This window comes from Macaca mulatta, chromosome 5 (assembly GCF_049350105.2).
Source record: "Macaca mulatta isolate MMU2019108-1 chromosome 5, T2T-MMU8v2.0, whole genome shotgun sequence".
Lineage (NCBI taxonomy): Eukaryota > Metazoa > Chordata > Mammalia > Primates > Cercopithecidae > Macaca > Macaca mulatta.
The window spans coordinates 94,983,842-94,996,262 of record NC_133410.1 but is presented as its reverse complement, the minus strand read 5'-3'; the positions used below and the strand labels follow the sequence as shown (position 1 = coordinate 94,996,262).

Here is a 12,421-nt window from a genome sequence, read left to right as displayed (position 1 = left end):
TTTTCTTCCCCCCTCCATCCCATGTCAATATTGACAAGGGGCGACACCTGGTAGGGATGCGAAGCAGTTAATGGTAACATTACCACATTGGGCAAGGGCTCCTTTACTCAGTTTCTAATGAAAGCCTTTCTGAAAATATTTGTAATGACCATAGTTATTGATCAAACTTAAAAGCAGAGAAGACTAATTTACTAATACAATGTAATAATTGTGGCTAAAGATCTTACAATTTTTTAAAAGTACTTTTTTTCCTCTAATGAAGGCTTTTGATTAATAATGCTAAGGAATAAATGTGTTCATGTTTCACAGGTGTATTTGTATTTCACAAGTTATACTTTTCTTTTTCAATGAGCATTTGAACTTAGGGACTTGTTTAATATATGCAGGGCCTTCTTCACAAAGAGAGAGCATCTCTACTACACACACAGCCCTGTAGGACATAAATATTATTGCAAGCATTTTGGAACAACCTATTCAATACTATATATACCTCTCCAGAATTTAATTTGGAATATTTCATTAAAAGTCTCATTAATACAAGTCACCTGACACTTAGTTTTCCTGTTAAATACCTCTTTGTCATGATTTACCCTGGAAAGAATACAAATAAAGTTCTTGAGAATGTTTTGTAATACAGGATACTCACTTCACACACTACGTATATAAAGGAAATAAGCTTTTACATTCTAAACTCTAGGTGCCATTTTCTCTAGTAAATACTTGCTCCATTTCCTTTATTTTCATATTGGCTTATTTTTCCTTATAGTATCATGTGACATATTAAATATGTGTGCCAATTCTCTGACACTCTTTCCATTAAGAGTTGGGTACTTGACTTTACCTTTAAAAATAAGTAGGCTTTGTGATTGCTTTGAATCTGTGACAATTTCTGTGCCCAGGCCAGTCTTTTGGGACCTTCTCTGAGAGAGCTGATCCTCCAGGGAAAACTACCAACTATCCTGAGACAGTCATGCTAGAGAACCCTTATGTAGGTACTCCAAACAGCAATTAATACCAAGCATAGCTGCCTGCACCAAAGTGCCAGACATGTGATTGAAGCTCTCTTGGATCCTCTAAGACCAGCCCATTCTCCTGTGAATCCACTACCAATCCACCCTGTTACCTCAGCTACTGCCAATTGGAGTAGAGAAATTGTCCTGTCAAACTTTGTACAAATTTCTGACCTATAAAATTGTGAAATGTAATACAATGGTTGTTGTTTTAAGCCTCTGAGTTTTGGGATAGTTTGCTATGCACCGATACATAACAGAAACATAAAGCAGTACCTGCTATTGCAACAAAAACCTAAAATATATAGCATTGATTTTGGGACCAGGAGGTAGGCAGAAGCCAGAAGCACTTTGTGGAGCCTTCTGTTGAGGGCATGAAAGACTGCAAGGAAATTAGAGGCCAGAGGAAAGGTAATCTCAATGATTAGTGTTTGGCAGCAAGGCAGGAGTGATAAGGTTGAAAAATATACCTAATGAACTGGTGGATTTGGCTAAGATTTTTAGCAGAACATTAGAAAAGTAGCAACTGGTTTCTTTTATCTGAATATAAGAATGTTTGGGTAGAAAAAGATAAGCTTAAAAAACTGCTATAAAGAAAAATTTAGAGAAAATATGAAGGAGGCAAGACTTACTGAATCTAATAATGAAACCATTATCTTATTCCTAGTTTCTCCAGAAAACAAAAGATCACAAAATACAAAATTGCCTCTGGGCAAATAGCATATCCAAAACACTGCTGGTTAAGCAGTAAACATCTACAGAGTGTTACTGTAGGACACTTTATTGAGACCTCAGAAAGTTTTAAGGGTATGCCCAGTAGAGCTTGTGAGAATCTCAAGGACATGACTCTCAGTCTCTCTCTCACAATTAGAAAAGGCACTAAGAATCTTAAGGATTTGCCTTTATTAGACACTAACAGCTAAATAAAAAGGCTTTCAAGAAGCTTAAGGGCATTGTTCTATAGCACCCTGACTCTCAATCAAGTGTACAGAAGAGCCTCTCTCTGAAAGAAACATGGGTGTAGCTTTTGTTTGATAGGGTAGATTTATAATATGATACACTGGAGATCCACAAAATTTTAAAAGAAATTATCAGCTTGGACTGAAACAGATGGTGACAGCACAAAATGAAATGAGACCTATAATTCTCAACCTTCTACATCACAGGAAGCAGACTGAGAGGGCTATTCAGTTTTAAGCACAGGCCATTTCTTATTTCAAAGAATGAATGACTCAGCAGCAATGTATAGATATTATACCATATAGCATTTTTTCTCTGGAAGAAATCAAAATTAAAAAATTAAAATGTAATATGTTTCATCATTAATCATCAGAGAAATAGAAATCAAAACCACAATGAAATATCACCTCATAATTCATTAGGATGAGCATTATAAAAATAGTAATTTATAAAACAGAAAATAACAAGTATTGGCAAAGATGTGGAGAAAATGGAACTCTTGTGCACTGTTGGTGGAAGTGTAAAATGGAAGCCATTATAGGAAACAGTTTGTAGCTTCCTTGAAAGATTAAAAACAGAACTGCTGTATAATTCAATGATCCCACTTCTGGGTACTTATCTCAAATAATTGAAAGTAGAATCTTGAAGCAATATGTTTATTGCAGTGCTATTCACAATAGCCAAGAGGTAGAAACAACCTAAATGTCCATCAACATAAGAATTAAGAAAATGCAGTATATATATACAATGGAATATCACTCAACCTGAAAGGAAATTCTGTTAGATACTACAATATAAATCAACCTGGAGGACACTATGCTAAGTTAAACAAGCCAGTCACAGAGGACAACACTGCATTATTTCCACTAATAGGAAGTATCAAAAATAGTCAAACTCAGAGAAGCAGAGGTAGAGAGATAGTTACCAGAAGCTGGGGGTTGGAGGTTGGGGAAGGAATGGCAAGTTGCTATTCAATGAGTATAAGTTTTAGTCATGCAAGATGAGAAAGCTTTAGAGCTTATACTATTCAATGAGTATAAGTTTTAGTCATGCAAGATAAGAAAGTTTTTGTACAGCTTTATCTGCTGTATAACAATGTATGATATATTTTTAAATTTAAGAGGGTAGATCTCATGTTATGTGTCTGTTATCACAATAAAATAAATAATAAAAATCTAATATGTTTTAAAATCACCAAGTATTACAACCTCAAAATACGTTAAAATAATCAAGGGCAGCTAATCTAATGGAAGGCATGTTTTTATCATAAATTAGTTCAAATACTTTTTTAAATAACTAGGTGAGTTAAGAGTTAAATGAGCAATCAAACAATTCAAAGTTTATGGTCTGTTTATAGACCCATATACAAAGTGGGGCTTTTAAGAGCAGTTTTCTCTGTATCAATAGCTGTGCTCCCCTTCAGGGGCTAGGATAGAATTTAATCATACCACACCATTACAACGTGTGAGAAAATTTATGTAAGCCTGTGCTGACAGATGGAAAGGTTGATAATAGAAATAATACATTCCCTTTCCCTACCACGCTCCTCAACAAACCCTGTTTTTCATATTTATAAGAACGGCTGTGTTTTTGTTATTATCAATACTTATTAAATCTCATTGCCACTTTTTTACCAGCTTCCTTCTATCCCCCTCCGCCCAACCCCAGCCATACACACGCACACACACACTGAGGGAGGTAAGAGTTGAGGGAGGTGAGGAATAGAAGGTTTACCTCAGTTCATGCTTGGAACCCTAATCTCAGGATCAGTATAGGTATGGAAATCTATAATTTTCCCTCATTTCTTATAATGTACCAGGCAAAGTCAAAAGAAAGATAATTTTTGGTACGGGAGATTCATGAGGAAAGACATACTATGTGTCTTTGAAAGTGCATAATACATTGAAGACACACGAGGTATATTGGCTACCTTAGTGAGACACAGGAATAATTCTACTTCTCCAAAGAAAGTTCCCTCTACATTGTATCCTTTACAGAGAGTCCAATACTCTTAAGCTAATTAATGCAGTTTTCATAGTGTCTGCTTCTGAGTGTCTGTCAAGAGGAGAAGCTTGCAATATGCTTTGCAAGCAAGGTTCAAAGAACCGCATAAAGTGGCAAGAATATTTTGCTCTTGATTATTCAACTTTATGATCTTTTGCATTCCTTGGAGGCAATTATTTGAATTATCTCTCTGGAGGCGAAACTGATGATTCTGCATTTCCATATCATCTCTCTTCTTGCTGGCTCCCAGAACAATGCTGTTTGGTCTGCATGTGGCCATATGAGAAGGCCATGGAGCTGGAAGAGTCAGGATGGCTGCCTTTGATTTCTCTTAGGTAATTCTATAGGGCTTCATGGAAGCCTGACTGTTCCTGCTTTGTAAAAATGCACAAGTCTGAAACAACACAAACCACTGGCTATTCTCATTCAAATACGATTCTTTAATTGTTTTCTGGTAATAAAGCAAAGTAGCATACTATTTTCAAATTAGAGCACTCTGTTGGCATACTTGTAAAATCACACAATATAAATAATCAAGAATTCTGTTCTATCTGTGGCTTATGGTTTCTTTACATCTTCGCTTTTAATGCAATGACAGTGGATTACTGACACTAACACTTAGAGGACACTGTCCAGCTGAGCTCGGTCAATGCTTCCAGAAACGGATCCTCCGTTAGCAGAGAATATAACACAGTGTTTAGGAGCCCAGACTTGAGTCAGATGGACTGATTTAAATTATGCTCTAACTAGGTCCTGATCTTGGGCAAATGTCTTAACCTTGCCCTTGTTTCTTCATCTGTAAAATGAGGATAATAGTAGCATCTACACTCTAGGAGTATTTTAAGGATTAAATGTATGCTCCATATAAATTATTTTGAATAGAACCCAAATACTAAGTGCTCAATACATTTTAGCCTGTGATATTTATTTTATTTGTCCCTACCCTTTACAAAAAGGCATTGGATTATTGAATTGAAAGTGACATGAAGAGCTAAGTAAAAGGTATGACTTCTCTCCAACTTAGCCAGGTCAGTTTTCTCCATGAAGATCCTGTAGAGGATCCTCCATGAAGAATTGTTACCTGTTGTGTTTCGCATGCAGGATCTGAATACATAGATTATTCTGAATCATTATATATAAAGTTGCATACGTATAAATATTTTGGCCTCTTTCCTAGAAAAATCGGGTACTCTCCTGGGGTGATCTTGTGATTTCCAGATGGATTCAGAGAACTCAATGCAGCTGCTATCTCCTATTGACCAGCCAGCACTGGCTCCACTGTGCTAAACAGGAAGGAGCCCTGGGAGGGAAGTGGAGAGTTGAATGTCACATGAGTTAGCAAAGGCTTTCTTGAACTTACATCATGTTTAATTGTATCAAATGCTGTTCATTGTGTGGTTAGGCTCGTGGTGCTTCTTGGATGAAGGAACAAGGAGAAAAATTACTGGCATCTGAAACAAAACCAGAAATCTCTGTTTATTTGGGACCTCAAATTAGACTTGAGTCATAGGATTGTCAAGTTGCTCATGCTGGAGTCAGCTGGGCTGGTTGGTTTCTTATAATGCAATAGACAATTCTTATTTAATCCTACTGTCTCACAAAAAAAATTGAGAAAAGACATGTTCAGAAAGCAAGACTTGATGAGTTAAAACACCATTTTAGTTTCAAGTCTTAAAATTATACTGGGAGTTTTTCTTTATGTTTTAAGGCTCTGTTGAATTTTGAGAACATTCTACAGGATAAACGCTCAGATGTATCCTCAAGACACACTTCTGGATGCCAGGACTATCCTTTAAACATATGTGCTCTAAGAATTCTCTCTATAAATTCGTCACTTTAGGAAATAATCAGGAAAATATTAAAAAAGAAAGGCTCATCACTGAGATTTTTCATTCTTGTTAGAGGGGACTGTTAAGCTTCAGGAAGCCTGTGATACACAAAATATAGGTCTTAACTCATGATATATGGAGTGCTATATCCATTAAAATGGGGAATAATGCAAAGACATCCAGGTACATGGGCTTGCTTTCAGAATATTTTCATTTTTTATTTCATTTCTGCCACTTAATACCTGTGAGACCCTGGATTAGTCACTTGAGTCCTCTAAATACCAATTTTACTCTGAGACATGTAAAGACAGCATTATCTCACACACTACAGGTGCTATGTGAGTACATAATATGAAAAGGATACTATAAGTTGGAATGAAGAAGATATAACTCCTGGGTCTGTGATCTCACAGTTTAATATCATCAAAATTTAAATAAGAGAAGATAAGTGAAACTTCTTTGATACTTTTTTTGGCTCTCAGTATTAAGTGGTTTCAATTTTACAAGTTGTTTTCACATCTGCAGTTTTCTTTAGCAGGATGGCATTCAATGAAAGGTTGATTATGCACTGGGTAGGCAGGGTTTTATAAAAACCTTTCTTATACTTTTCAGTTTCAGTTAAATTAAATTTCGTTTTGTTTTGAAATGAGAGTTGTTCAAGGATATAAAGGTAAACCTCTGGAATTTGGTAGTTTCCTATCAATGGGACAATTTACACAGAGGCCAGAAAGTTCCCTGGTACTTCTCATGCCAATCAGATTCATACTATTAGAGATGACTGTGATTGGATGATATCAACTGTGGTGTTGATGATGCACTTTTCTTGGGCTTCCTTACTGTCTCAAGACCATGTTACATTTTGGCTCTAGAAGAATCTTCTCATCTCCTCGAAGGGAGGTAGATGCAGAGAGGAAAAAAATCAAATTAATGGCAATCTCTAAAAGCTTCAGACTAAAAATATGATAGAAAGTCCAGTTAGGTAGAACCAATATATTTCCTCTTATCTACCCTTTATTTCCACTTTCAATTGGTTTTTCAAAAGAATGTAATTTTGAACTGTAATGGGTGAGGAGAATTAAAGGAGAGAAGCAAGAGACTGACACTATCGAGACTCTCAGAGGAAAATGCCTGTATCCAGCCACCCTTGAGCTTAGTCTCCTCAGGTTAACACGTCACGAAGACAAGTGGAAGCATTTCCCACTCCATCCCAACATAGTGTAGTACCTGCAGAGTATAGGATTCCAGGGAAGATGAAGAGCAGTCAAATCTTCATGTGCCTCAAAGGAGGACACTGGAATTAGCTGTGAGTAGAAAGTGTGTGGTGTGTGGGTGCATAAGACAAAAAATTAATGGACTGAGGGCCAGAGACCAGTAAAACTAGGGACATCATCTTAACAGATACAAGTATGCAGAGGTGGCTTCTCTGAAGAAATGATGTTCATCACAGTGGATGCCAAAGGAAACCAAAATATTTCACCCCAAAGTACACTTCCTCGATACATTTTGAGATGGCTGTTCAGAGGGCCCAAACAGAAGTAGCCCTGCAAATCTGTCTTTTGTGGGGCAGATTTGCATCTGTAGAGAAATAAAGTGAAGTAAACAAAAGATGCAAACAAGCTTTCTCTGAAGACCCCCTTGTCCAGGTCTAGGAAAGATTAACTGAGAGTCTGAACCTTTAAAGATCTGAGAGAAATATTCACCATCTATTCTCTCTGAGGGCTGCTACCTGCAAGCTTTCATCTACACCACAAAACCACCTTTGCTAGCCAGGTTTCTCCTCTTCTTCCTCTCCCATCACTTGTCTGGCCATGCTCTAAGCTCCCCTATTCTTTCTGTAACCTCAAGATGGTATAGAAGTGTCAACCATCTTGCCTTTCTTTGAGTTCTTATATTTTGTATGACTCCTGCACCTGTCAATAAATTTGAGTATCTTTTCTCATGTTAATCTGCCTTTTGCAGTGGATTTCTTTTAGCAAAGCTTCAGAGGATAAAGGGAAATTTTCCCTTGGCCCCTACATTGCCAGCATGGATCGGATACCTCTCTGGATGCTATAGCCTTGTACTTCCTATAATGAAATGTCCATTTTGAAGACAAGAAAGGAAAGATCCTGTTTCAACTGATTGTAAATCTAAAAATGACTAAGAATTGTTTGAGTCATGTTTTTATTGTCAGTCAGAATAGGAATTTGAAATTCAGATGAATATGAGCTATATAAAAATGTAGTTATACTTTATTTTGTACTGTTTGTAGTCTGATACATTGATACTGACTTTACAGTTCACTTTTTCAACCTGACAGTCTAGAATTACAGTCTGAACAATCAGAAGCTTCCTGGTATTAATCGTACTTCTCCAAATGCCTTTATTATTTGGCTCTTGTTTTAATGTTTTGCTTGTGTCTTTCATTATGTAATCTCTTTAAATTCTTTTTGAAAGTACTATAAATGAAAACAAATTTGGGCATTGAACCCAGAATTCTTGATTGTGTTGAACTTTGATACTGTGTTTCAGAAGAAAATAGCCCTTTTGTTTGTTTGTTTTAGGGACAGATTCTTGATCTGTCACCTAGGCTGGAGTGCAGTGGCACAATCATAGCTCAGTGCAGCCTCAAACTCCTGGGCTCAAACGATCCTCCTGTCTCAGCCTCCTGAGTAGCTGGGACTACAGGCAGGTCACCACTATGCTATGCTAATTTTTTTACTTTTTGTAGAGATGGGGGTCTTGCTATGATGCCCAGAGCGGTCCTGAATTCCTGGTCTAATGTTATCCTCCTGCGTCAGCTTCCCAAAGTGTTGGAATTCAGGCATGAGTGATCGTGGCAGCCAGAAATAGCCCTTTAAACATTTTTTTTCTTTTTTCTTTGACAGAGCCTCACTCTGTAGCCCAGGCTGGAGTGCAGTAGTGCAATCACAGCTCACTACAACCTCCAACTCCTGGGCTCAAGCGATGTTCTTGCCTCAGTTTTCCCAGTAACTGGGACTACAGGCACATGGCCCCATGTCTGGCTAATTTTCTATAGAGATAGGGTCTTGCAATGTTGTTCAGGCTGAAACAGCCCTTTAAAAATTGATAAACTAGTAAATTAATTAGCACATTAAAATTAGTGAGAAACAAGAGCCTACAAGATGGAAAGTTAATACCTAATACCAACAAATAGTTGGCTGGTGTTCATTTTTCTGACATTTGATGTTAAGTGTATCTCTGACCTAAACAGACTATGTATACACATGACATCACTTGTTTTTGGCCAGCAAACCTGGACTTTATTCCTTTTACAGAATCACTATTAAAATAAACGAAAAGATCAAAGGAATTTTACCACTGAAATGTTATCAGAGGACTCATAACTGTTCATGGTTAAAAACTCACATCATCATTAACAGCAGCAGTAGCAGCAGGAATGAGTATATCCTTGATGGTCTGCCAGGTCCAAAGGCTATCTGGAAATATATTCTGAATATGAAATAGGCTAATTAAGCCCATTGTTCCCTGACTGTCACTCTAAGGGACAGTGGGGAGGTACCAGCTGTATGCCTTACTAGGTTGGCTACCAAACTTGAATCCTTTCCACCCATGAATGTGCACGTAAAATGTGGGTTGCCTGCCAAGGTCAGGACAACAAGATAAATTTCTGTACATATACATAACATATAAATGGAGAATTAAAAGCTCATTAAGATGTTATGAGGAGGATAAAGAGAGAAGAGCAGAGCAAAAGGAAAAGCAATGGCTTGCACGTGTGTCTGTTGCTAATGACCTTTATTTAATCAAAGCTACTTGATTCAGAGGATATCCACGTTGCTCAAGAGTAATGCTTCTTGTATAAAAGCCTGTACGAAATCGTTTTCCACCAAAGTGAGTGCTCTGCTCTGCCCCCGTTAGGTTCTTCCACCCTGTGTGACTGGAATCTCCCTTCTGGTAGCCTCAGGAAGGCAGTGGCTCTGCTTGCTTGTTTCATGTGCTGCAACCTCTCAAGTCCTGCTGTCACCTGTTTCTTTTCATGACACTGGAAGAGGAAATACGGGAATCCTTTCCTTACCATGCTATTGTACTTCAAAACAACTACTTCTTTTGACAGAATTAAAGTGCGGTATATTTAGGGAATGAGCTAACATTGCTCTCTTTTTCTCTGCAAGTCTTTCAAAAGATGAATGGGTACTGCTTTGCCCCCTCAGGCACTACACTGATCTTTTCATAACTCTTTTCCTTGCTCTTCCCAACTCCAGACCTAAAATGTGCACTGTGAATACCTACAACAGGTTCTTGGGAGGCAAAAAGACCAATGGTAACAATAGGAGAAACAAGACAAACATTTAGGTTCCTTAACTCCTTGTCCAGCATTCTTTTCCCACTTTATTAGAGTTTGGACCCTCCACTTACCCAACACTACCAACTCCACCTCTAAACCCAAACCCCAAGCCCCAACTGAGCTGCAGATGTAAATACAATTTTTGGGGGAGCTTGCTTAACAGTTGTTAAATTCTAATGAAAAAAAATCAGAGTTTGCCCCGTTTAGAGGATTTTGCAAAATGATCTGAGTCCGTGGAATATGCACAGCAGCAGCAAAGAAAAATGTCAGCATTAATATGATATGGCTTTTTGTTGCAAGCAGGACTGTTCATTAAAAGCTTAAACAGGTGGCAGGTTTGGCAGCCCAGTGTGTGTATTCTATGGACAGATTTATTACGCCTTTCATTTTAAAATATTTGTGCAGAAACAGACTCAGTGAGATAAATTATCTTGTTCACAAGAGCATTCTGTTCAAGGCTGCTATGATAAATGCCATATCAATCAAATTATGCAATGAAAATTTACCATCAATTTTATCATCATTATCAATTATTTATAACTTAGGAAATGCTTTTCATTTCTTCTCCATTTTAATTTTGGTATCTTCCAGGGAAATTTTACCTCACAGTGGGAGACCCTATAAAATAGGGTATCTGTATACAGGATGTCACTTCAGTTGCTGAGGTCCAGGGCAGGAGTCAGATATGCATTTCAAAGCAAACATAATTACATATGAACAGCATTGGCTGGAATCATCCTGCTTGATGACTTTGAGTGGATAGGATCATGTAAACATCAGAGGAATGTTCAAACAATAAGGCAGCTTTGCTTTGTCAAATGAGATGAGCCACAAGCCAACTGAAGCTCAACATAATGTCAAGCAAAGCAAAGTGCACACACTTCAGTCACCGTGGTGACCTTACATGGTTGGAATGACTCCATAGACTCAATGTAATCACTTTTCCAGGAGCTGGGACTTTCTACTGGCAGTGTCCACCATCTTGGGAAGGCAGGTCTCACCAACTTTAAATGTTACAGGAAATCTTTTGCTAGAAGGTTATCCATAAATTGTTACCCTAAAATCCAGTGTCTCACAGAACTTTCCAGGTTCTTTTGGCCACTGGAGTATCCAGGGCTTTATGCACATTAACCATTCTGCCATTCTACTAGATTTCTTTTTATTCTGTCCTGCTAATGCCACTTCCCACAGCTGCAGAATACATGCTGAATCTCCTTGGAAGCATACTTTCCCGTAGAAAACATTCAGAGAGCTCTAAAAAGGGCAGATGATACATCGTGCATTTCTTATTTGGACTCTTGCCTGACTTCTATGAGGGAAACCCTGATTATGTTCAGTATTGTCTTAGCTAAGTATCTCAGGGACACATGTCTCTTGGTTTTTTTCAACTGGCTTCTTATTTACATAATTGGCCTCCCCTTTTTGCTACATTCAGCCTTTAGGTTTTCACTCCTGCCAAAGGACAATGTTTACCAATCTTTACTTGCTTGTGTTTTCCTCACCAGAGGTGTCCTCTCCTCCTATATTGTAAACCAGATCAGTTATCTTTCTTCGAAATACTGCTCAAGAATAAGCTCCATGACAAGTTTTCAGTGGAACCCTCTGATTACAAATTGTTACAGCTGTTCCATGCTTGTGACGAGATCTGTGCAACTCTAATTGGCTAGACGTACATTTGTTTGTGGCTATTTTGGGCTTTGTTTTTGTCCCCATAATCCATAAGGAACTCTCAGACAAATAGTAACAAAAAGCTTACCTCAGGCAAATCCATCAGGTCAATTCAAGATGTTATAGGAGTCATGAAATGTGAATAATTAGTTCAAGGTTTACAAGGTTAATCCTGGTATATCCTGCATAACAACATTACACAGATTGGCACATCCTTACATGACAATGAAAGGTGCCATTAACTCACTGATTTTCACAATTAATCTTATATCCAAAGGACATAGGACTTGGAGTCAAAATGACTGAGTTCTAATCCTTGCTATCTCTCTGCTTACTAACTATGTGATGGTAAGCATGCTGTGGCAACTGCAAAGGCAAATTGACTTAGATAAGTTATACATGCATTTATGAAAGTATAAAGGGTGATTTATTGATTTAAAGATTGATGTTTCCACCATATATCAAAAAGATTTTGTATTATTTTGGGGTAGATAATAAAATAAAACAATTCATATAATCTCCCTAAAAGATGAGTGCATCTTTGACAGGGAAGATAAACAGTCTGAGTTTGAGAGTAAGAGGACTGTTCAGCAACACTGCTTGAATTTGCCTACATTTTTCCTTTTTAACTAGGCTGGCAG

General features: G+C 37.6%; 1 protein-coding gene across 5 annotated transcripts in view; it reads right to left on the bottom strand.

Moving 5' to 3' along the window:
• The window catches only part of ARHGAP24 (Rho GTPase activating protein 24), a 528,054-nt gene that overhangs the window by 326,288 nt on the left and 189,345 nt on the right, over positions 1-12,421 (bottom strand). The window contains exon 2 of one of the 5 annotated variants that reach the window (XM_078001958.1): positions 5,335-5,425. The exons of the other annotated variants lie outside the window; for them this stretch is intronic. The gene's annotated coding sequence lies outside the window, so the exon portion shown is untranslated. The remainder of the gene's footprint in view (positions 1-5,334; positions 5,426-12,421) is intronic. 5 annotated transcript variants of the gene reach the window in all.